We start from the raw sequence: 25,000 nt of genomic DNA on the forward strand, positions 1-25,000 counted from the left end.
ATAAAATCCTTTCTAAAAGTACATATTCATTAGTACATAAGGTTTTTATTTTGGCCCAAACTGAGTTAATAACCCCCCCATCTTGGCAATATACATTTATTTCGCCAATTTTAAAACCTAATAAAGATCCAACTAGATGTTCTTCATATCGGCCCATCTCATTACTTAATGTTGATTATAAAATGTTTATGAGTATCTTTGCTGATAGATTGAAGACAATCATTCCCGGCATTATAGATATAGATCAGACAGGCTTTATTGTAAATAGAAATACTTTTGATAATATAAGAAGAACTTTAACATTAATAGATTTTGCAAATAGGAAAAAGAAAGATTTAACACTTATTAGTCTTGATATAAGTTCAGCATTTGATTCAGTAAGTTGGGACTATCTGTTTACCTTAATGAAGTGCACAAACTTCTCAGATGCATTTGTAGATCTAATTGAGCATTTATACAAAGGAACGTTGGCTTATATTAAGGTAGGAACATATGTTTCACAAAAAATACCCATTCTTAAAGGTACAAAACAAGGATGTCCACTTTCTCCACTATTATTCACTTTAGTAATGGAGCCTTGGGCTAATTTGATCATAAACAGTACTGACATAGAGGGTTTTGAAATAGATGAATATACAACATCCAAAATTCAACTTTTTGCAGATGATGTTCTAATTACATCAACAGGATCTAATTCTTCTATGCAGTCTCTATTTGATAACATGATGAATTTTAAAAGTATTTCTGGTTTAATATTCAATGAAGAAAAAACTAAAATACTACCTATATATACACGAAAAAATATTCTCATTAGTGATTTTACTAAATATGTACCCAGTTCAGCTCAGATAACTTATTTAGGTATAATACTATCTAAAGATATTAAATCTATTATATATAATAATTATAATACCTGTTTTCTTAATATACAAAATCTTTTTAATACCTGGAATAATATGTTTTTTACTATGGAGGAGAGACTTACAATTATTAAAATGATAATATTCCCCAAGATTTTATGCTTAATACAATCAATAATACTTCCACCTACAAAAATAATTATCAAGAAACTGAATACACTAATGTTAAATTTCCTATGGGTACCTAATAGACCTATGATTGCATTAAAGAAACATACTAATAACTGGTCTCAAGGGGGTATTTCTTTTCCAGACTTTAATTTATATACTATCTCTTCTATTGTAAAAGTTATTACTTTATTAATAGATCAGTCATATGCCGCAAAATGGAAAGATTATTGGGAGCTAATTAGTATGCACTTCATGAAAATCTCCTTAACACATAAAAATATGATTGTAAATAACTCCATGTTATGGTTACTAAAGGAATTTTGTACTTCACCTATTACACCTAAACATATGGTTTGTTACCCATTAAATATTATTATTAGTTATCGTAACTTTATATTCATGCACCCTAAGTATAGGGAATGGAATTTTATTGTATTCCCTATAATGTATACTCAGGGTATGCTTTTGTCATCTACTTCTGAAGGAACTCATTTAGCTATAGATAATAATCTAAAGTACTGGTATCAGTTGATATCTGATAATAAAGTTAAAAATCTAGATTTCTTAAAACAAGAATTTGATCTAAGAGAAACTTGCTGGTTAGAGGTTCAGACCTTTAGACAACATCTCATTAATAAAATAGATCTAATGTCTATAACAGTTAAAGAATCTATTCCAACACTGATTGATTACTTGATATTAAATTTACAACATAAAGTTTCTGATAAAGGTAAACTTTCATACATACATAAAATTATCAGACAAGAAACTTTTTACAGTGTAGATTCACACTGGAATTATTTCACTTCTATTAATGGGGACCCACCAAATCAACAAGATAAACAATATATATTGGAATCTGCTTATAGAACTACGTCTTCCATTGTCTGGAGACTTTATACATGGCAATTTTTACATAGATCTTTTATACACCTTTGATGATGAATAAAATAAATAATAAAGATAATTTATGTAAGAGATGTAATGTAGAAATTAATGCTGACTGGGCTCATATGTTTTATGACTGTATAAAATTGAAAGAATACTGGAAGTCAATTAATGAATTTTTGCAGGCTCTTTTTACAGATAATTTCATTATTTCTAAATCTCTTATATTATTCAACACACCTGTACCTCAAAGTGTTAAAAAGGTTAAGCTTCCCTTGTTATGGTCTATTCTAGCAGTGGCTAGGAAAATAATAACTAGAAATTGGATTTTAGATACACCTCCTTCGTTCAATGAATTTAAAAATGTTATGAATATAGTGTGCCATATGGAAATAAACACAATTAGGACAAGAACAAATAGAAAAACATCTTATTATATTGTATGGGATAATTTACAAAATTTGTTAAAAAAATGTTAATTTCATTAGCATGGTATTTTAGTTTAATTAATTGATCTGATTGTAGTGGATGTCTTTATAAATACTTTAGTTGTTTTGTTGAATATTATAATAATACCTATTTTTAATTACTTGTATACAATTGTTATGATATTTCTCTTATATGTTAAAACAATAAACCTGTTTTGAAAAAAAAAAATAAACACTCAAGAAGATACCAAGATCCAACAAGAGGGGCTTTCCCAAGCAAATAGCTGGTGTCAAAACTATGGGCTAAAAATAAAAGCCAAAAATATATAATTGTCTGTTGTGGCAAACATAACATACCCTGTAGCTATCACAGCATAAGTACACTCCTGAAGACTGATTCAGTAGTCATGGGCCTGGAAACCTATGTAGGCAACAAACTGTCCTTCTATCACCGTGTAGCCACTATTGTAAGAAAGCCTTTTTTCACTGGACAGCGTATTAATAAGGATATGATGTCTAGGTCCAGGGATGTGATCATTCCACTGTATTCAGCATGTATTATAAAAGCCAGTGAGTATAATGCCCCCTTCAGTATTCATCTGTCCAAACACTTAACACAGCTTGAATAACCACAATTTCTCACCAAGAAAAACAAGGGCCTATATTATAAAAACTATACTGACCTGCTCAAAGCCTTGTCCCTCTTGTCAGTAGGAGCAATTTCTGCCTTCTGTACAAAGCCACAACAGGCCCTATCCTTTCTAATCTACTGTACATCTGGAAGTCCAGTGGTGGAATAAATACCCACTCAAGAGATGTTAATCTCTTCTGCAAATCAACAGAACATGTTTGAGGGATAGAAATGTTACACAAAGAATTCCATTTCTTTGGAGTTATCTTTCTCTTCACATAAAGCAAAGTATCTCTTTTACTCTATTCATATGTGATCTGGATGAATGGATGGAAAACCACAGATTCACCCCTGGTTTAGTACCCTTATCTCTTATAGATAGGGGTAACCTGTAAATGTTCTGCCCAGTTCTAGGTTATTTGTACTTAATAGGTTCATAGGTTGATAGGTGTGTACTAGGCTAATGGCCCTGGAGCCTTTACAAGCCTAGCCCATAGGATTACCCTGGCATTGTGCCACCCGACCTTAGTTCCTAGTGCCTCTGTCGAGTAGAGCCACTGGAGTATTCCCCAGGGTGAATTTTCTATTTCCCATCCACTCATCAAGTTGTCTATTGAAGAGGGACAGTGAGGTGCTCTGCTTGACATGTATGGGAAATCTATTCCATAGCATGAGCAGTCTCTGGGTTATGAACAGCATGTTCTGTTGATTGTGGTAATGAGGTTGAGGTCTCTGGAGCATGTGGTGTGGAGGGATTGGGATTTCTTTAGATGTAGCATTTCTAACACAGCTGGGTCAGACATGGCTTTGTAAGTCAAGCAGAGATCGCCTCTAAGTAGGCGATATGAGACAGAGAATAGTTGGAGTTTTTTTGAGTCTGTCCATATAGGACAAGTGTTTAAGGCCTAGGATCATATTTGTGATATACTTTTGTGGCCTCCCCAGTTGTTTCAGCTGTCTTGTGAGGAACATGCCAAATGGGGCATTGTACTTGATGATTGGCCTAATGAGGGAAGAATAGAGGGAGACAATGAATTCTTTCTTCCTAGATGCAAAACCCTTAGTAATATGTTAAATTAATAAATTACAAGGGCTAAAAGCTTAATGGGAATGCAGGGTTAGGCTTCCGAGGATCCTGATAGCCCAGTAAATTGTTATGAATCTATGAACTTATTTTAAAATCAGTGTGAACTTTTCATTTGGAAAATTATACCTTCCAAATCGCAAAATGTAAAACTGCTTTTTATATCAGGGTTTGTCATTCAAAGTGTTGTGAGGTCATGGAACAAATTTCTGTTACAAGTAAGGAATCCATTAGACTCATTCAAGACACCTTTAGATATTTGGTTTGGTTTGAATGTCTATACTGTGATCATGGAACCTGTTTTTTGATGTTTTTTAACCTTTATGAAGTTTACAACAAGGTATTAAACTATGGCAAATGCATTTTGTAAAGTTTCTTTTGCCTAAACTGCATTCATAGAGGGTGTTTTTGAGAAGCTGTCTTATACGCTATGTGACAACTTATATAATTTGTCATGGTTGCTTATAAATGAGAATACTGTCCTGATTACAGAGGCAGCCTATACTCATGATGACATCATAAATGAAAATATTGTCCTGATTACAGAGGCAGCCTATACTCATGATGAAGTCATAAATGAGAATACTGTCCTGATTACAGAGGCAGCCTATAATCATGATGACATCATTAATGAGAATACTGTCCTGATTACAGAGGCAACCTATACTCATGATGATATCATAAATGTTAATACTGTCTTAATTACAGAGGCAGCCTATACTCATGATGACATCATAAATGTGAATACTGTTCTGATTACAGAGGCAGCCTATACTCATGAAGACATCATAAATGTGAATACTGTCCTGATTACAGAGGCAGCCTATACTCATGATGACATCATCCTGCTTAATATAGCAACCCAGATATTCACCATTTTAACATTTTTAACACAGACTTAAATGCAAAGCTTGAGAATTGTCAGAAACCCTCTGTAATTTTATTTATTTTATCTACTGACATTTGATTACAATTAAAGTCTGACTGGGTGGCAGCTCATTTTAAGCAGAAGTCTGGAGAGAAAACTCCGAAGTATCGCAAAACATTTTAAGAATAATAATTTTACGGTCTTTAAAAATAATAATAATAAACAGATACAATTTAAATAACTGTATCAAATTAGATATAATATAAAAATATTGGTTAGGAATAGATACAAGTTATTTGACAGTGATTTAATATTTAGAGAATTTATAGCCAGTTTATAGAGAAATTAAAGGTAAGTTAGTAAAATATAAAGAGGAATTGCAATGTGAACTGAGAGAAAAGCAGGCTTATGGTATATTTAGAGAGAAAGTCAGTGGAGAGAAATTGAAAGAAGTATGGAAGTGAATGATGAAGGGAGAGTAAGGATTGTAAGGTATGAATAGGTATTTTCATAATTAATTAATTATTTAAGCTAATTAATCAAGCAAATTTGTCATACAAGGTAAAGGGGTTATAGTGAAGCCATGTACCTCGCTTGGGTAGGACTGGGCACGTGTGAGTTTGACTACCATGATTGAATGCTAAATGGGCATCATGCCATATGCAAATGATGCATGACTGACAAACATGCAGATTCTCCTATGACATCACACATACACTGGCTGTTGATCGACACATATGCAAATGAACTTTGGATATACACTCTGAATGCCTGCACTGCCTTCCTGATCATTCTGAGCAGTTCTCTTTTGCTTCAACAAAAACAATGTCCACTTTGGCTATGTCAAATTTTACTTTAACCAAGGCTATCAGTAATGAATCTACTCCTCAGTTAAGGTTAGGCATCCTGGACCTGCTGAAACTGGCACTGGGCCAGCTCAGATTTATGCAACAACAGACACTGAAGAAACTTTGAACTCTTACCTGCAAAATAAGAGCCATAATTACAAAATACAGTAACATGGCAAAGGTGCGATTGCCACTGTGAAGCAGATGACATGTTCCAACTCAGATTAGGACTTAGAGTCATAATTACAAAATAACTTAATTGTCTGCTAAATGAGAGCTCCTTTGGTAAGCACTTACCTCAGTGTTTGGGGATCACGTACCTTGGTGTTAGGGATCACTTAAATTGGTGTTGGGGATCACATACTTCAGTGTTTGGGGATCACTTACCTTGGTGTTGGGGATCACTTACCTTGCTGTTGGGGATATACAGTACTGGGGGGAAATGGATGGTCTCAAAGCTGATAGGGGAGGCTTAATGATCAGTAGTCATGGTGACAACAAGCACTGAGAAAAGAAAATGTGCATCTGCATTGTATTTACCCCTCCCTCTGATCCTTGTGTCTGAGATATAGTTCACTTACATGGATAGAAATCAGGATAAATTAAAGTACATTCATTACTATTTCGTAAACGTTTTTATACAAAACTAAACTATACATGTGAATTATTATACTTACTCAAAAACCTTTTTAAGATCAACAAACTCCATTTCTGTTAGTGGAAAAAATGTAAATATTAGTCTGTGACATCACAGGAGGCATTTAAACATGTTTAATTATAACACCACAAAATGTTACACAACTCTATGTCGTTCTAGTGCTGAACAAATCTATTGCTATCAATTTAATATTAGCCCAAAAATATAAAAACATCAAAATACATCTCCACAAATGTCCCAGATGGGGATATCCTTCCATTTACTTTTTAATTTTTTGCCCATTCCCCAATGACCATTTAGCCAAAATATTTTAGTGGCACAGTTGTTTCCCTGCTCCCTAGCATGCCATAGGATTGGATGAGGTAGGTGAGAACCAAGGATCCTGGCTATAATTCAGTGGGGGCAGGGCATTTACAGTATGTTCCAACAGTTCCCGCATGGGCCTGAAGGCATGTATAATGTCAACTAATGTCAGCTTTTAAGAGTACAAACATCCAAATACCCATATCCCCAACTAAAGGGGAACGCTAGCAATTTTACATCATGTGTTTACTGTAAGAATGACAGCTTTAGGCCATTGTCTAAATGCAGCTTGTGTGGTAGATCTCCACCCCTCCCACATTGATAGGTCAGTGATGGGCAGAGGATACTAACAACGATCTATAGCAAACTTGGTACAATGAGGTATAGTACAATAGATATGAAGTGTGAACACGTAGCAAACTTGGTACAATAAGGTATAGTGCAATATATATGAAGTGTGAACACGTACCAAACTTGGTATAGTACAATATATATGAAGTGTGAACACGTAGCAAACTTGGTACATTGAGGTATAGTACAATATATATGAAGTGTGAACACATAGCAAACTTGGTACAATGAGGCATAGTACAATATATATGAAGTGTGAACACGTAGCAAATTTGGTACAATGAGGTATAGTACAATATATATGAAGTGTGAACACGTAGCAAACTTGGTACCATGAGGTATAGTACAATATATATGAAGTGTGAACATGTAGCAAACTTGGCACAATGAGGTATAGTACAATATATATGAAGTGTGAACACGTAGCAAACTTGGTACAATGAGGTATAGTACAATATATATGAAGTGTGAACACGTAGCAAACTTGGTACAATAAGGTATAGTACAATATATATGAAGTGTGAACACGTAGCAAACTTGGTACAATAAGGTATAGTACAATATATATATATGAAGTGTGAACACGTAGCAAACTTGGTACAATAAGGTATAGTACAATATATATGAAGTGTGAACACATAGCAAACTTGGTACAATAAGGTATAGTACAATATATATGAAGTGTGAACACGTAGCAAACTTGGTACAATAAGGTATAGTACAATATATATGAAGTGTGAACACGTAGCAAACTTGGTACAATAAGGTATAGTACAATATATATGAAGTGTGAACACGTAGCAAACTTGGTACAATGAGGTATAGTACAATATATATGAAGTGTGAACACGTAGCAGACTTGGTGCAATGAGGTATAGTACAATATATATTAAGTGTGAACACGTAGCAGACTTGGTACAATGAGGTATAGTACAATATATATGAAGTGTGAACACGTAGCAAACTTGGTACAATAAGGTATAGTACAATATATATGAAATGTGAACACATAGCAAACTTGGTACAATAAGGTATAGTACAATATATATGAAGTATGAACATGTAGCAAACTTGGTACAATAAGGTATAGTACAATATATATGAAGTGTGAACACGTAGCAAACTTGGTACAATGAGGTATAGTACAATATATATGAAGTGTGAACACATAGCCAGATGACAGCTTTAGGCCATTGTCTGAGTGCAGCTTGTGTAGTAGAACCACCCCTCCCACATTGATAGGTCAGTGATGGGCAGAGGATACTAACAATGATCTATAGCAAACTTGGTACAATGAGGTATAGTACAAGATATATGAAGTGTGAACACGTAGCAAACTTGGTACAATAAGGTATAGTACAATATATATGAAGTGTGAACACGTAGCAAACTTGGTACAATAAGGTATAGTACAAGATATATGAAGTGTGAACACGTAGCAAACTTGGTACAATAAGGTATAGTACAATATATATGAAGTGTGAACACGTAGCAAACTTGGTACAATGAGGTATAGTACAATATATATGAAGTGTGAACACGTAGCAAACTTGGTACAATGAGGTATAGTACAATATATATGAATTGTGAACACGTAGCAAACTTGGTACAATGAGGTATAGTGCAATATATATGAAGTGTGAACACGTAGCAAACTTGGTACAATAAGGTATAGTACAATATATATGAAGTGTGAACACGTAGCAAACTTGGTACAATGAGGTATAGTACAATATATATAAAGTGTGAACACGTAGCAAACTTGGTACAATGAGGTATAGTACAATATATATGAAGTGTGAACACGTAGCAAACTTGGTACAATGAGGTATAGTACAATATATATGAAGTGTGAACATGTAGCAAACTTGTTACAATGAGGTATAGTACAATATATATGAAGTGTGAACACGTAGCAAACTTGGTACAATGAGGTATAGTACAATATATATGAAGTGTGAACATGTAGCAAACTTGGTACAACGAGGTATAGTACAATATATATGAAGTGTGAACACGTAGCAAACTTGGTACAATGAGGTATAGTACAATATATATGAAATGTGAACATGTAGCAAACTTGGTACAATGAGGTATAGTACAATATATATGAAGTGTGAACACGTAGCAAACTTGGTACAATGAGGTATAGTACAATATATATGAAATGTGAACACGTAGCAAACTTGGTACAATGAGGTATAGTACAATATATATGAAGTGTGAACACGTAGCAAACTTGGTACAATGAGGTATAGTACAATATATATGAAGTGTGAACACGTAGCAAACTTGGTACAATGAGGTATAGTACAATATATATGAAGTGTGAAATCGTAGCAAACTTGGTACAATAAGGTATAGTACAATATATATGAAGTGTGAACACGTAGCAAACTTGGTACAATGAGGTATAGTACAATATATATGAAGTGTGAAAACGTAGCAAACATGGTACAATGAGGTATAGTACAATATATATGAAGTGTGAACACGTAGCAAACTTGGTACAATGAGGTATAGTACAATATATATGAAGTGTGAACACGTAGCAAACTTGGTACAATGAGGTATAGTACAATATATATGAAGTGTGAACACGTAGCAAACTTGGTACAATAAGGTATAGTACAATATATATAAAATGTGAACACATAGCAAACTTGGTACAATAAGGTATAGTACAATATATATGAAGTGTGAACGTAGCAAACTTGGTACAATAAGGTATAGTACAATATATATGAAGTGTGAACACGTAGCAAACTTGGTACAATGAGGTATAGTACAATATATATGAAGTGTGAACACATAGCCAGATGACAGCTTTAGGCCATTGTCTGAGTGCAGCTTGTGTAGTAGAACCACCCCTCCCACATTGATAGGTCAGTGATGGGCAGAGGATACTAGCAATGATCTATAGCAAACTTGGTACGATGAGGTATAGTACAATATATATGAAGTGTGAACATGTAGCAAACTTGGTACAATAAGGTATAGTACAATATATATGAAGTGTGAACACGTAGCAAACTTGGTACAATGAGGAATAATACAATATATATGAAGTGTGAACATGTAGCAAACTTGGTACAATAAGGTATAGTACAAGATATATGAAGTTTGAACACGTAGCAAACTTGGTACAATAAGGTATAGTACAATATATATGAAGTGTGAACACGTAGCAAACTTGGTACAATGAGGTATAGTACAATATATATGAAGTGTGAACACGTAGCAAACTTGGTACAATAAGGTATAGTACAATATATATGAAGTGTGAACACGTAGCAAACTTGGTACAATAAGGTATAGTACAATATATATGAAGTGTGAACACGTAGCAAACTTGGTACAATGAGGTATAGTACAATATATATAAAGTGTGAACATGTAGCAAACTTGGTACAATGAGGTATAGTACAATATATATGAAGTGTGAACACGTAGCAAACTTGGTACAATGAGGTATAGTACAATATATATGAAGACTGAACACGTAGCAAACTTGGTATAATGAGGTATAGTACAATATATATGAAGTGTGAACACGTAGCAAACTTGGTACATTGAGGTATAGTACAATATATATGAAGTGTGAACACGTAGCAAACTTGGTACAATGAGGTATAGTACAATATATATGAAGTGTGAACACGTAGCAAACTTGGTACAATGAGGTATAGTACAATATATATGAAGTGTGAACACGTAGCAAACTTGGTACAATGAGGTATAGTACAATATATATGAAGTGTGAAGACGTAGCAAACTTGGTACAATGAGGTATAGTACAATATATATGAAGTGTGAACACGTAGCAAACTTGGCACAATGAGGTATAGTACAATATATATGAAGTGTGAACATGTAGCAAACTTGGTACAATGAGGTATAGTACAATATATATGAAGTGTGAACACGTAGCAAACTTGGTACAATGAGGTATAGTACAATATATATGAAGTGTGAACACGTAGCAAACTTGGTACAATGAGGTATAGTACAATATATATGAAGTGTGAACACGTAGCAAACTTGGTACAATGAGGTATAGTACAATATATATGAAGTGTGAACACGTAGCAAACTTGGTGCAATAAGGTATAGTACAATATATATGAAGTGTGAACATGTAGCAAACTTGGTACAATGAGGTATAGTACAATATATATGAAGTGTGAACACGTAGCAAACTTGGTACAATGAGGTATAGTACAATATATATGAAGTGTGAACACGTAGCAAACTTGGTACAATGAGGTATAGTCCAATATATATGAAGTGTGAACACGTAGGAAACTTGGTACAATGAGGTATAGTACTATATATATGAAGTGTGAACACGTAGCAAACTTGGTACAATAAGGTATAGTACAATATATATGAAATGTGAACACATAGCAAACTTGGTACAATAAGGTATAGTACAATATATATGAAGTGTGAACATGTAGCAAACTTGGTACAATAAGGTATAGTACAATATATATGAAGTGTGAACACGTAGCAAACTTGGTACAATGAGGTATAGTACAATATATATGAAGTGTGAACACATAGCCAGATGACAGCTTTAGGCCATTGTCTGAGTGCAGCTTGTGTAGTAGAACCACCCCTCCCACATTGATAGGTCAGTGATGGGCAGAGGATACTAACAATGATCTATAGCAAACTTGGTACAATGAGGTATAGTACAATATATATGAAGTGTGAACACGTAGCAAACTTGGTACAATAAGGTATAGTACAATATATATGAAGTGTGAACACATAGCAAACTTGGTACAATGAGGTATAGTACAATAAATATGAAGTGTGAACACGTAGCAAACTTGGTACAATGAGGAATAGTACAATATATATGAAGTGTGAACATGTAGCAAACTTGGTACAATAAGGTATAGTACAATATATATGAAGTGTGAACACGTAGCAAACTTGGTACAATAAGGTATAGTACAATATATATGAAGTGTGAACACGTAGCAAACTTGGTACAATGAGGTATAGTACAATATATATAAAGTGTGAACATGTAGCAAACTTGGTACAATGAGGTATAGTACAATATATATGAAGTGTGAACACGTAGCAAACTTGGTACAATGAAGTATAGTACAATATATATGAAGTGTGAACACGTAGCAAACTTGGTACAATGAGGTATAGTACAATATATATGAAGTGTGAACACGTAGCAACCTTGGTACAATGAGGTATAGTACAGTGTATATGAAGTGTGAACTCGTAGCAAGCTTGGTACAATGAAGTATAGTACAATATATATAAAGTGTGAACACGTAGCAAACTTGGTACAATGAGGTATAGTACAATATATATGAAGTGTGAACACGTAGCAAACTTGGTACAATAAGGTATATTACAATATATATGAAGTGTGAACACGTAGCAAACTTGGTACAATAAGGTATAGTACAATATATATGAAGTGTGAACACATAGCAAACTTGGTACAATGAGGTATAGTACAATATATATTAAGTGTGAACACGTAGCAGACTTGGTACAATGAGGTATAGTACAATATATATGAAGTGTGAACACGTAGCAAACTTGGTACAATAAGGAATAGCACAATATATATGAAATATGAACACATCGCAAACTTGGTACAATAAGGTATAGTACAATATATATGAAGTGTGAACATGTAGCAAACTTAGTACAATAAGGTATAGTACAATATATATGAAGTGTGAACACGTAGCAAACTTGGTATAATGAGGTATAGTACAATATATATGAAGTGTGAACACATAGCCAGATGACAGCTTTAGGCCATTGTCTGAATGCAGCTTGTGTAGTAGAACCACCCCTCCCACATTGATAGGTCAGTGATGGGCAGAGGATACAAACAATGATCTATAGCAAACTTGGTACAATGAGGTATAGTACAATATATATAAAGTGTGAACACGTAGCAAACTTGGTACAATAAGGTATAGTACAATATATATGAAGTGTGAACACGTAGCAAACTTGGTACAATGAGGTATAGTACAATATATATGAAGTGGGAACACGTAGCAAACTTGGTACAATAAGGTATAGTACAATATATATGAAGTGTGAACACGTAACAAACTTGGTACAATGAGGTATAGTACAATATATATGAAGTGTGAACACGTAGCAAACTTGGTACAATGAGGTATAGTACAATATATATGAAATATGAACACATAGCAAACTTGGTACAATGAGGTATAGTACAATATATATGAAGTGTGAACATGTAGCAAACTTGGTACAATGAGGTATAGTACAATATATATGAAGTGTGAACACGTAGCAAACTTGGTACAATGAGGTATAGTACAATATATATGAAGTGTGAACACGTAGCAAACTTGGTACAATGAGGTATAGTACAATATATATGAAGTGTGAACACGTAGCAAACTTGGTACAATGAGGTATAGTACAATATATATGAAGTGTGAACACGTAGCAAACTTGGTACAATGAGGTATAGTACAATATATATGAAGTGTGAACACGTAGCAAACTTGGTACAATAAGTTATAGTACAATATATATAAAGTGTGAACACGTAGCAAACTTGGTACAATGAGGTATAGTACAATATATATGAAGTGTGAACACGTAGCAAACTTGGTACAATGAGGTATAGTACAATATATATGAAGTGTGAACACGTAGCAAACTTGGTACAATGAGGTATAGTACAATATATATGAAGTGTGAACACGTAGCAAACTTGGTACAATGAGGTATAGTACAATATATATGAAGTGTGAACACGTAGCAAACTTGGTACAATGAGGTATAGTACAATATATATGAAGTGTGAACACGTAGCAAACTTGGTACAATGAGGTATAGTACAATATATATGAAGTGTGAACACGTAGCAAACTTGGTACAATGTGGTATAGTACAATATATATGAAGTGTGAACACGTAGCAAACTTGGTACAATGAGGTATAGTACAATATATATGAAGTGTGAACACGTAGCAAACTTGGTACAATGAGGTATAGTACAATATATATGAAGTGTGAACACGTAGCAAATTTGGTACAATGAGGTATAGTACAATATATATGAAGTGTGAACACATAGCAAACTTGGTACTTTAAGGTATAGTACAATATATATGAAGTGTGAACACGTAGCAAACTTGGTACAATAAGGTATAGTACAATATATATGAAGTGTGAACACGTAGCAAACTTGGTACAATGAGGTATAGTACAGTATATATGAAGTGTGAACTCATAGCAAACTTGGTACAATGAAATATAGTACAATATATATGAAGTGTGAACACGTAGCAAACTTGGTACAATGAGGTATAGTCCAATATATATGCAGTGTGAACACGTAGCAAACTTGGTACAATAAGGTATAGTCCAATATATATGCAGTGTGAACACGTAGCAAACTTGGTACAATAAGGTATAGTACAATATATATGCAGTGTGAACACGTAGCAAACTTGGTACAATGAGGTATAGTACAATATATATAAAGTGTGAACACGTAGCAAACTTGGTACAATGAGGTATAGTACAATATATATGAAGTGTGAACACGTAGCAAACTTGGTACAATGAGGTATAGTACAATATATATGAAGTGTGAACACGTAACAAACTTGGTACAATGAGGTATAGTACAATATATATGAAGTGTGAACACGTAGCAAAGTTGGTACAATGAGGTATAGTACAATATATATGAAGTGTGAACACATAGCAAAGTTGGTACAATGAGGTATAGTACAATATATATGAAGTGTGAACACGTAGCAAACTTGGTACAATGATGTATAGTACAATATATATGAAATGTGAACACATAGCAAACTTGGTACAATGAGGTATAGTACAATATATATGAAGTGTGAACACGTAGCAAACTTGGTAGAATGAGGTATAGTACAATATATATGAAGTGTGAACACGTAGCAAACTTGGTACAATAAGGTATAGTACAATATATATGAAGTGTGAACACGTAGCAAACTTGGTACAATGAGGTATAGTACAATATATATGAAGTGTGAACACGTAGCAAACTTGGTACAATGAGGTATAGTACAATATATATGAAGTGTGAACACGTAGCAAACTTGGTACAATGAGGTATAGTCCAATATATATGCAGTGTGAACACGTAGCAAACTTGGTACAATAAGGTATAGTCCAATATATATGCAGTGTGAACACGTAGCAAACTTGGTACAATAAGATATAGAACAATATATATGCAGTGTGAACACGTAGCAAACTTGGTACAATGAGGTATAGTACAATATATATAAAGTGTGAACACGTAGCAAACTTGGTACAATGAGGTATAGTACAATATATATGAAGTGTGAACATGTAGCAAACTTGGTACAATGAGGTATAGTACAATATATATGAAGTGTGAACATGTAGCGAACTTGGTACAATGAGGTATAGTACAATATATATGAAGTGTGAACACGTAGCAAACTTGGTACAATGTGGTATAGTACAATATATATGAAATGTGAACATGTAGCAAACTTGGTACAATAAGGTATAGTACAATATATATGAAGTGTGAACACGTAGCAAACTTGGTACAATGAGGTATAGTACAATATATATGAAGTGTGAACACGTAGCAAACTTGGTACAATGAGGTATAGTACAATATATATGAAGTGTGAACACGTAGCAAACTTGGTACAATGAGGTATAGTACAATATATATGAAGTGTGAACACGTAGCAAAGTTGGTACAATGAGGTATAGTACAATATATATGAAGTGTGAACACATAGCAAAGTTGGTACAATGAGGTATAGTACAATATATATGAAGTGTGAACACGTAGCAAACTTGGTACAATGATGTATAGTACAATATATATGAAATGTGAACACATAGCAAACTTGGGGCAATGAGGTATAGTACAATATATATGAAGTGTGAACACGTAGCAAACTTGGTACAATGAGGTATAGTACAATATATATGAAGTGTGAACACGTAGCAAACTTGGTACAATAAGGTATAGTACAATATATATGAAGTGTGAACACGTAGCAAACTTGGTACAATGAGGTATAGTACAATATATATGAAGTGTGAACACGTAGCAAACTTGGTACAATGAGGTATAGTACAATATATATGAAGTGTGAACACGTAGCAAACTTGGTACAATGAGGTATAGTCCAATATATATGCAGTGTGAACACGTAGCAAACTTGGTACAATAAGGTATAGTCCAATATATATGCAGTGTGAACACGTAGCAAACTTGGTACAATAAGATATAGTACAATATATATGCAGTGTGAACACGTAGCAAACTTGGTACAATGAGGTATAGTACAATATATATAAAGTGTGAACACATAGCAAACTTGGTACAATGAGGTATAGTACAATATATATGAAGTGTGAACACGTAGCAAACTTGGTACAATGTGGTATAGTACAATATATATGAAATGTGAACATGTAGCAAACTTGGTACAATAAGGTATAGTACAATATATATGAAGTGTGAACACGTAGCAAACTTGGTACAATGAGGTATAGTACAATATATATGAAGTGTGAACACGTAGCAAACTTGGTACAATGAGGTATAGTACAATATATATGAAGTGTGAACACGTAGCAAACTTGGTACAATGAGGTATAGGACAATATATATGAAGTGTGAACACGTAGCAAACTTGGTAAAATGAGGTATAGTACAATATATATGAAGTGTGAACATGTAGCAAACTTGGTACAATGAGATATAGTACAATATATATGAAGTGTGAACACGTAGCAAACTTGGTACAATGAGGTATAGTACAATATATATGAAGTGTGAACACATAGCAAACTTGGTACTTTAAGGTATAGTACAATATATATGAAGTGTGAACACGTAGCAAACTTGGTACAATAAGGTATAGTACAATATATATGAAGTGTGAACACGTAGCAAACTTGGTACAATGAGGTATAGTACAGTATATATGAAGTGTGAACTCGTAGCAAACTTGGTACAATGAAGTATAGTACAATATATATGAATTGTGAACACGTAGCAAACTTGTTACAATAAGGTATAGTACAATATATATGAAGTGTGAACATGTAGCAAACTTGGTACATTGAGGTATAGTACAATATATATGAAGTGTGAACACGTAGCAAACTTGGTACAATAAGGTATAGTACAATATAAATGAAGTGTGAACACGTAGCAAACTTGGTACAATAAGGTATAGTACAATATATATGAAGTGTGAACACGTAGCAAACTTGGTACAATAAGGTATAGTACAATATATATGAAGTGTGAACAAGTAGCAAACTTGGCACAATAAGGTATAGTACAATATATATGAAATGTGAACACGTAGCAAACTTGGTACAATAAGGTATAGTACAATATATATGAAGTGTGAACACGTAGCAAACTTGGTACAATAAGGTATAGTACAATATATATGAAGTGTGAACACGTAGCACACTTGGTACAATGAGGTATAGTACAATATATATGAAGTGTGAACACGTAGCCAGATGACAGCTTTAGGCCATTATCTGAGTGCAGCTTGTGTGGTAGAACTCTACCCCTCCCACATTGATAGGTCAGTGATGGGCAGAGGATACTAACAATGATCTATAACAAACTTGGTACAATAAGGTATAGTACAATATATATGAAGTGTGAACACGTAGCCTGATGACAGCTTTAGGCCAACATCTGAGTGCAGCTTGTGGTAGAACTCCACCTCCCACATTGATAGGTCAGTGATGGGCAGAGGATACTAACAACGATCTATAACCAATTTGGTACAATAAGGTATAGTACAATATATATGAAGTGTGAACACGTAGCAAACTTGGTACAATGAGGTATAGTACAATATATATGAAGTGTGAACACGTAGCCAGATGACAGCTTTAGGCCATTGTCTGAGTGCAGCTTGTGTGGTAGAACTCCACCCCTCCCACATTGATAGGTCAGTGATGGGCAGAGGATACTAACAACGATCTATAGCAAACTTGGTACAATAAGGTATAGTACAATATATATGAAGTGTGAACACATAGCAAACTTGGTACAATAAGGTATAGTACAATATATATGAAGTGTGAACACGTAGCAAACTTGGTACAATGAGGTATTGTACAATATATATGAAGTGTGAACACGTAGAAAACTTGGTACAATGAGGTATAGTACAATATATATGAAGTGTGAACACGTAGCAAACTTGGTACAATGAGGTATAGTACAATATATATGAAGTGTGAACACGTAGCAAACTTGGTACAATGAGGTATAGTACAATATATATGAAGTGTGAACACGTAGCAAACTTGGTACAATGAGGTATAGTACAATATATATGAAGTGTGAACACGTAGCAAACTTGGTACAATGAGGTATAGTACAATATTAATGAAGTGTGAACACGTAGCAAACTTGGTACAATGAGGTATAGTACAATATATATGAAGTGTGAACACGTAGCAAACTTGGTACAATGAGGTATAGTACAATATATATGAAGTGTGAACACGTAGAAAACTTGGTACAATAAGGTATAGTACAATATATATGAAGTGTGAACACGTAGCAAACTTGGTACAATGAGGTATAGTATAATATATATGAAGTGTGAACACGTAGCAAACTTGGTACAATGAGGTATAGTACAATATATATGAAGTGTGAACACGTAGCGAACTTGGTACAATGAGGTATAGTACAATATATATGAAGTGTGAACACGTAGCGAACTTGGTACAATGAGGTATAGTACAATATATATGAAGTGTGAACACGTAGCAAACTTGGTACAATGTGGTATAGTACAATATATATGAAATGTGAACACGTAGCAAACTTGGTACAATAAGGTATAGTACAATATATATGAAGTGTGAACACGTAGCAAACTCGGTACAATGAGGTATAGTACAATATATATGAAGTGTGAACACGTAGCAAACTTGGTACAATGAGGTATAGTACAATATATATGAAGTGTGAACACGTAGCAAACTTGGTACAATGAGGTATAGTACAATATATATGAAGTGTGAACACGTAGCAAACTTGGTACAATGAGGTATAGTCCAATATATATGCAGTGTGAACACGTAGCAAACTTGGTACAATAAGGTATAGTCCAATATATATGCAGTGTGAACACGTAGCAAACTTGGTACAATAAGATATAGTACAATATATATGCAGTGTGAACACGTAGCAAACTTGGTACAATGAGGTATAGTACAATATATATAAAGTGTGAACACGTAGCAAACTTGGTACAATGAGGTATAGTACAATATATATGAAGTGTGAACATGTAGCAAACTTGGTACAATGAGGTATAGTACAATATATATGAAGTGTGAACACGTAGCGAACTTGGTACAATGAGGTATAGTACAATATATATGAAGTGTGAACACGTAGCAAACGTGGTACAATGTGGTATAGTACAATATATATGAAATGTGAACATGTAGCAAACTTGGTACAATAAGGTATAGTACAATATATATGAAGTGTGAACACGTAGCAAACTTGGTACAATGAGGTATAGTACAATATATATGAAGTGTGAACAAGTAGCAAACTTGGTACAATAAGGTATAGTACAATATATATGAAGTGTGAACAAGTAGCAAACTTGGCACAATAAGGTATAGTACAATATATATGAAATGTGAACACGTAGCAAACTTGGTACAATAAGGTATAGTACAATATAAATGAAGTGTGAACACGTAGCAAACTTGGTACAATAAGGTATAGTACAATATATATGAAGTGTGAACACGTAGCAAACTTGGTACAATAAGGTATAGTACAATATATATGAAGTGTGAACAAGTAGCAAACTTGGCACAATAAGGTATAGTACAATATATATGAAATGTGAACACGTAGCAAACTTGGTACAATAAGGTATAGTACAATATATATGAAGTGTGAACACGTAGCAAACTTGGTACAATAAGGTATAGTACAATATATATGAAGTGTGAACACGTAGCACACTTGGTACAATGAGGTATAGTACAATATATATGAAGTGTGAACACGTAGCCAGATGACAGCTTTAGGCCATTATCTGAGTGCAGCTTGTGTGGTAGAACTCTACCCCTCCCACATTGATAGGTCAGTGATGGGCAGAGGATACTAACAATGATCTATAACAAACTTGGTACAATAAGGTATAGTACAATATATATGAAGTGTGAACACGTAGCCTGATGACAGCTTTAGGCCAACATCTGAGTGCAGCTTGTGTGGTAGAACTCCACCCCTCCCACATTGATAGGTCAGTGATGGGCAGAGGATACTAACAACGATCTATAACCAACTTGGTACAATAAGGTATAGTACAATATATATGAAGTGTGAACACGTAGCAAACTTGGTACAATGAGGTATAGTACAATATATATGAAGTGTGAACACGTAGCCAGATGACAGCTTTAGGCCATTGTCTGAGTGCAGCTTGTGTGGTAGAAATCCACCCCTCCCACATTGATAGGTCGGTGATGGGCAGAGGATACTAACAACGATCTATAGCAAACTTGGTACAATAAGGTATAGTACAATATATATGAAGTGTGAACACATAGCAAACTTGGTACAATAAGGTATAGTACAATATATATGAAGTGTGAACACGTAGCAAACTTGGTACAATGAGGTATTGTACAATATATATGAAGTGTGAACACGTAGAAAACTTGGTACAATGAGGTATAGTACAATATATATGAAGTGTGAACACGTAGCAAACTTGGTACAATGAGGTATAGTACAATATATATGAAGTGTGAACACGTAGCAAACTTGGTACAATGAGGTATAGTACAATATATATGAAGTGTGAACACGTAGCAAACTTGGTACAATGAGGTATAGTACAATATATATGAAGTGTGAACACGTAGCAAACTTGGTACAATGAGGTATAGTACAATATTAATGAAGTGTGAACACGTAGCAAACTTGGTACAATGAGGTATAGTACAATATATATGAAGTGTGAACACGTAGCAAACTTGGTACAATGAGGTATAGTACAATATATATGAAGTGTGAACACGTTGCAAACTTGGTACAATAAGGTATAGTACAATATATATGAAGTGTGAACACGTAGCAAACTTGGTACAATGAGGTATAGTACAATATATATGAAGTGTGAACACGTAGCAAACTTGGTACAATGAGGTATAGTACAATATATATGAAGTGTGAACACGTAGCGAACTTGGTACAATGAGGTATAGTACAATATATATGAAGTGTGAACACGTAGCGAACTTGGTACAATGAGGTATAGTACAATATATATGAAGTGTGAACACGTAGCAAACTTGGTACAATGTGGTATAGTACAATATATATGAAATGTGAACATGTAGCAAACTTGGTACAATAAGGTATAGTACAATATATATGAAGTGTGAACACGTAGCAAACTTGGTACAATGAGGTATAGTACAATATATATGAAGTGTGAACACGTAGGAAACTTGGTACAATGAGGTATAGTACAATATATATGAAGTGTGAACACGTAGCAAACTTGGTACAATGAGGTATAGTACAATATATATGAAGTGTGAACACGTAGCAAACTTGGTACAATGAGGTATAGTACAATATATATGAAGTGTGAACACGTAGCAAACTTGGTACAATGAGGTATAGTACAATATATATGAAGTGTGAACACGTAGCAAACTTGGTACAATGAGGTATAGTACAATATATATGAAGTGTGAACACATAGCAAACTTGGTACTTTAAGGTATAGTACAATATATATGAAGTGTGAACACGTAGCAAACTTGGTACAATAAGGTATAGTACAATATATATGAAGTGTGAACAAGTAGCAAACTTGGTACAATAAGGTATAGTACAATATATATGAAGTGTGAACACGTAGCAAACTTGGTACAATAAGGTATAGTACAATATATATGAAGTGTGAACACGTAGCAAACTTCGTACAATAAGGTATAGTACAATATATATGAAGTGTGAACACGTAGCACACTTGGTACAATGAGGTATAGTACAATATATATGAAGTGTGAACACGTAGCCAGATGACAGCTTTAGGCCATTATCTGAGTGCAGCTTGTGTGGTAGAACTCTACCCCTCCCACATTGATAGGTCAGTGATGGGCAGAGGATACTAACAATGATCTATAACAAACTTGGTACAATAAGGTATAGTACAATATATATGAAGTGTGAACACGTAGCCAGATGACAGCTTTAGGCCAACATCTGAGTGCAGCTTGTGTGGTAGAACTCCACCCCTCCCACATTGATAGGTCAGTGATGGGCAGAGGATACTAACAACGATCTATAACCAACTTGGTACAATAAGGTATAGTACAATATATATGAAGTGTGAACACGTAGCAAACTTGGTACAATGAGGTATAGTACAATATATATGAAGTGTGAACACGTAGCCAGATGACAGCTTTAGGCCATTGTCTGAGTGCAGCTTGTGTGGTAGAACTCCACCCCTCCCACATTGATAGGTCAGTGATGGGCAGAGGATACTAACAACGATCTATAGCAAACTTGGTACAATAAGGTATAGTACAATATATATGAAGTGTGAACACATAGCAAACTTGGTACAATAAGGTATAGTACAATATATATGAAGTGTGAACACGTAGCAAACTTGGTACAATGAGGTATAGTACAATATATATGAAGTGTGAACACGTAGAAAACTTGGTACAATGAGGTATAGTACAATATGTATGAAGTGTGAACACGTAGCAAACTTGGTACAATGAGGTATAGTACAATATATATGAAGTGTGAACACGTAGCAAACTTGGTACAATGAGGTATAGTACAATATATATGAAGTGTGAACACGTAGCGAACTTAGTACAATGAGGTATAGTACAATATATATGAAGTGTGAACACGTAGCAAACTTGGTACAATAAGGTATAGTACAATATATATGAAGTGTGAACACGTAGCAAACTTGGTACAATGAGGTATAGTACAATATATATGAAGTGTGAACACGTAGCAAACTTGGTACAATGAGGTATAGTACAATATATATGAAGTGTGAACACGTAGCAAACTTGGTACAATGAGGTATAGTACAATATATATGAAGTGTGAACACGTAGCAAACTTGGTTCAATGAGGTATAGTACAATATATATGAAGTGTGAACACGTAGGAAACTTGGTACAATGAGGTATAGTACAATGAGGTATAGTACAATATATATGAAGTGTGAACACGTAGCGAACTTGGTACAATAAGGTATAGTACAATATATATGAAGTGTGAACACGTAGCAAACTTGGTACAATAAGGTATAGTACAATATGTATGAAGTGTGAACATGTAGCAAACTTGGTACAATGTGGTATAGTACAATATATATGAAGTGTGAACACGTAGCAGACTTGGTGCAATGAGGTATAGCACAATATATATGAAGTGTGAACACGTAGCCAGATGACAGCTTTAGGCCATTATCTGAGTGCAGCTTGTGTGGTAGAACTCTACCCCTCCCACATTGATAGGTCAGTGATGGGCAGAGGATACTAACAATGATCTATAACAAACTTGGTACAATAAGGTATAGTACAATATATATGAAGTGTGGACACATAGCCAGATGACAGCTTTAGGCCATTGTCTGAGTGCAGCTTGTGTGGTAGAACTCCACCCCTCCCACATTGATAGGTCAGTGATGGGCAGAGGATACTAACAACGATCTATAACCAACTTGGTACAATAAGGTATATTACAGTATATATGAAGTGTGAACACGTAGCAAACTTGGTACAATGAGGTATAGTACAATATATATGAAGTGTGAACACGTAGCCAGATTTAGAAGCAACTCATTCAATATTTGCTTAAACATTTGGTATAGAGACACAGTAACATTGCAGTAGCTATACATCAAAGCAAACCTGTACACTGAGGTAGCTAACACAAATGGCTTATCAAAAATTAATATTTTGAGTTATGTACACAATGTGTAGTATTTTAATTATCTGTGTGGGTAAAGTTGTGCAGAATGTAGCATTAAAGGAGAATACAAGTATGGATGGTAACTCAAACTTCTGTTGGCTATAGGATCTGGATTTTGGTGAGGTACTTTTAAAGAATTCTAGGTGAGGTCTGGGTATTGGAAACAGATGAATTTATTTATGTATATGTGGTTTTATTTATTTATTTTTGCCTTGAAGGTATATGAGAAGCTTTGCTTGCAATTCAGCCACTAAGCTGTGGATTTTTAACTTCTGTGATTGAGGGTGATATTATAATTTGAGTTTATGGAAAAGGCACAGATCGAGGTAGTCAGCCAATGAATATGCTGGTCAGTGAAGGACAGGTGTAGTCTTTGACAGAGACTAAAGAGTACAACTTACAGTGGTGGTCAGTTAGTTTAGAAGGGGGTTGTGGGGAGCAGAGGCTGTTTAACTGTTTACATGTAAGTGTAAGAAATATAAACTTAAACATTTGTCTGTATAGGGAGCAGACATGCCCATGAAAAGGCAATGGAATATAGATAGCTTCCTAAGAAAGAAGGTTCCTGGGTAAGATTCAAAATAGACCATCTCAGTTTTCAGTTTAATGGCTGCCATGTCTGGATAAAGTGCTCTCTTCTGTTGCTAAGAGACAAGAAATGTCACTGACAGCTCCCATGAAGTGTGAACCAAAATTAGAAAAACACAATGAAATGGCATCAGTGACCTTTTTGCCAGTGTTACTGGGTTCATGCAAGAGTGGTTTTATTCAGGTATTGCCAGCATATTTTATAACACAGGAGCTGAAGATAAATCAAAAGAAGGCCTTGATATAACATT

At 34.4% G+C, this 25,000-nt stretch overlaps 1 long non-coding RNA gene across 1 annotated transcript in view; it reads right to left on the bottom strand.

The window, feature by feature from the left end:
* The window catches only part of LOC122804102, a 91,768-nt gene that overhangs the window by 59,779 nt on the left and 6,989 nt on the right, over positions 1–25,000 (bottom strand). Inside the window, exon 2 of the long non-coding RNA XR_006365179.1 lies at positions 6,456–6,489. This is a non-coding gene — a long non-coding RNA (uncharacterized LOC122804102). The remainder of the gene's footprint in view (positions 1–6,455; positions 6,490–25,000) is intronic.

Source organism: Protopterus annectens, chromosome 6.part0, assembly GCF_019279795.1.
Source record: "Protopterus annectens isolate FY-2018-M chromosome 6.part0, PAN1.0, whole genome shotgun sequence".
Classification (NCBI taxonomy): Eukaryota; Metazoa; Chordata; order Ceratodontiformes; family Protopteridae; genus Protopterus; species Protopterus annectens.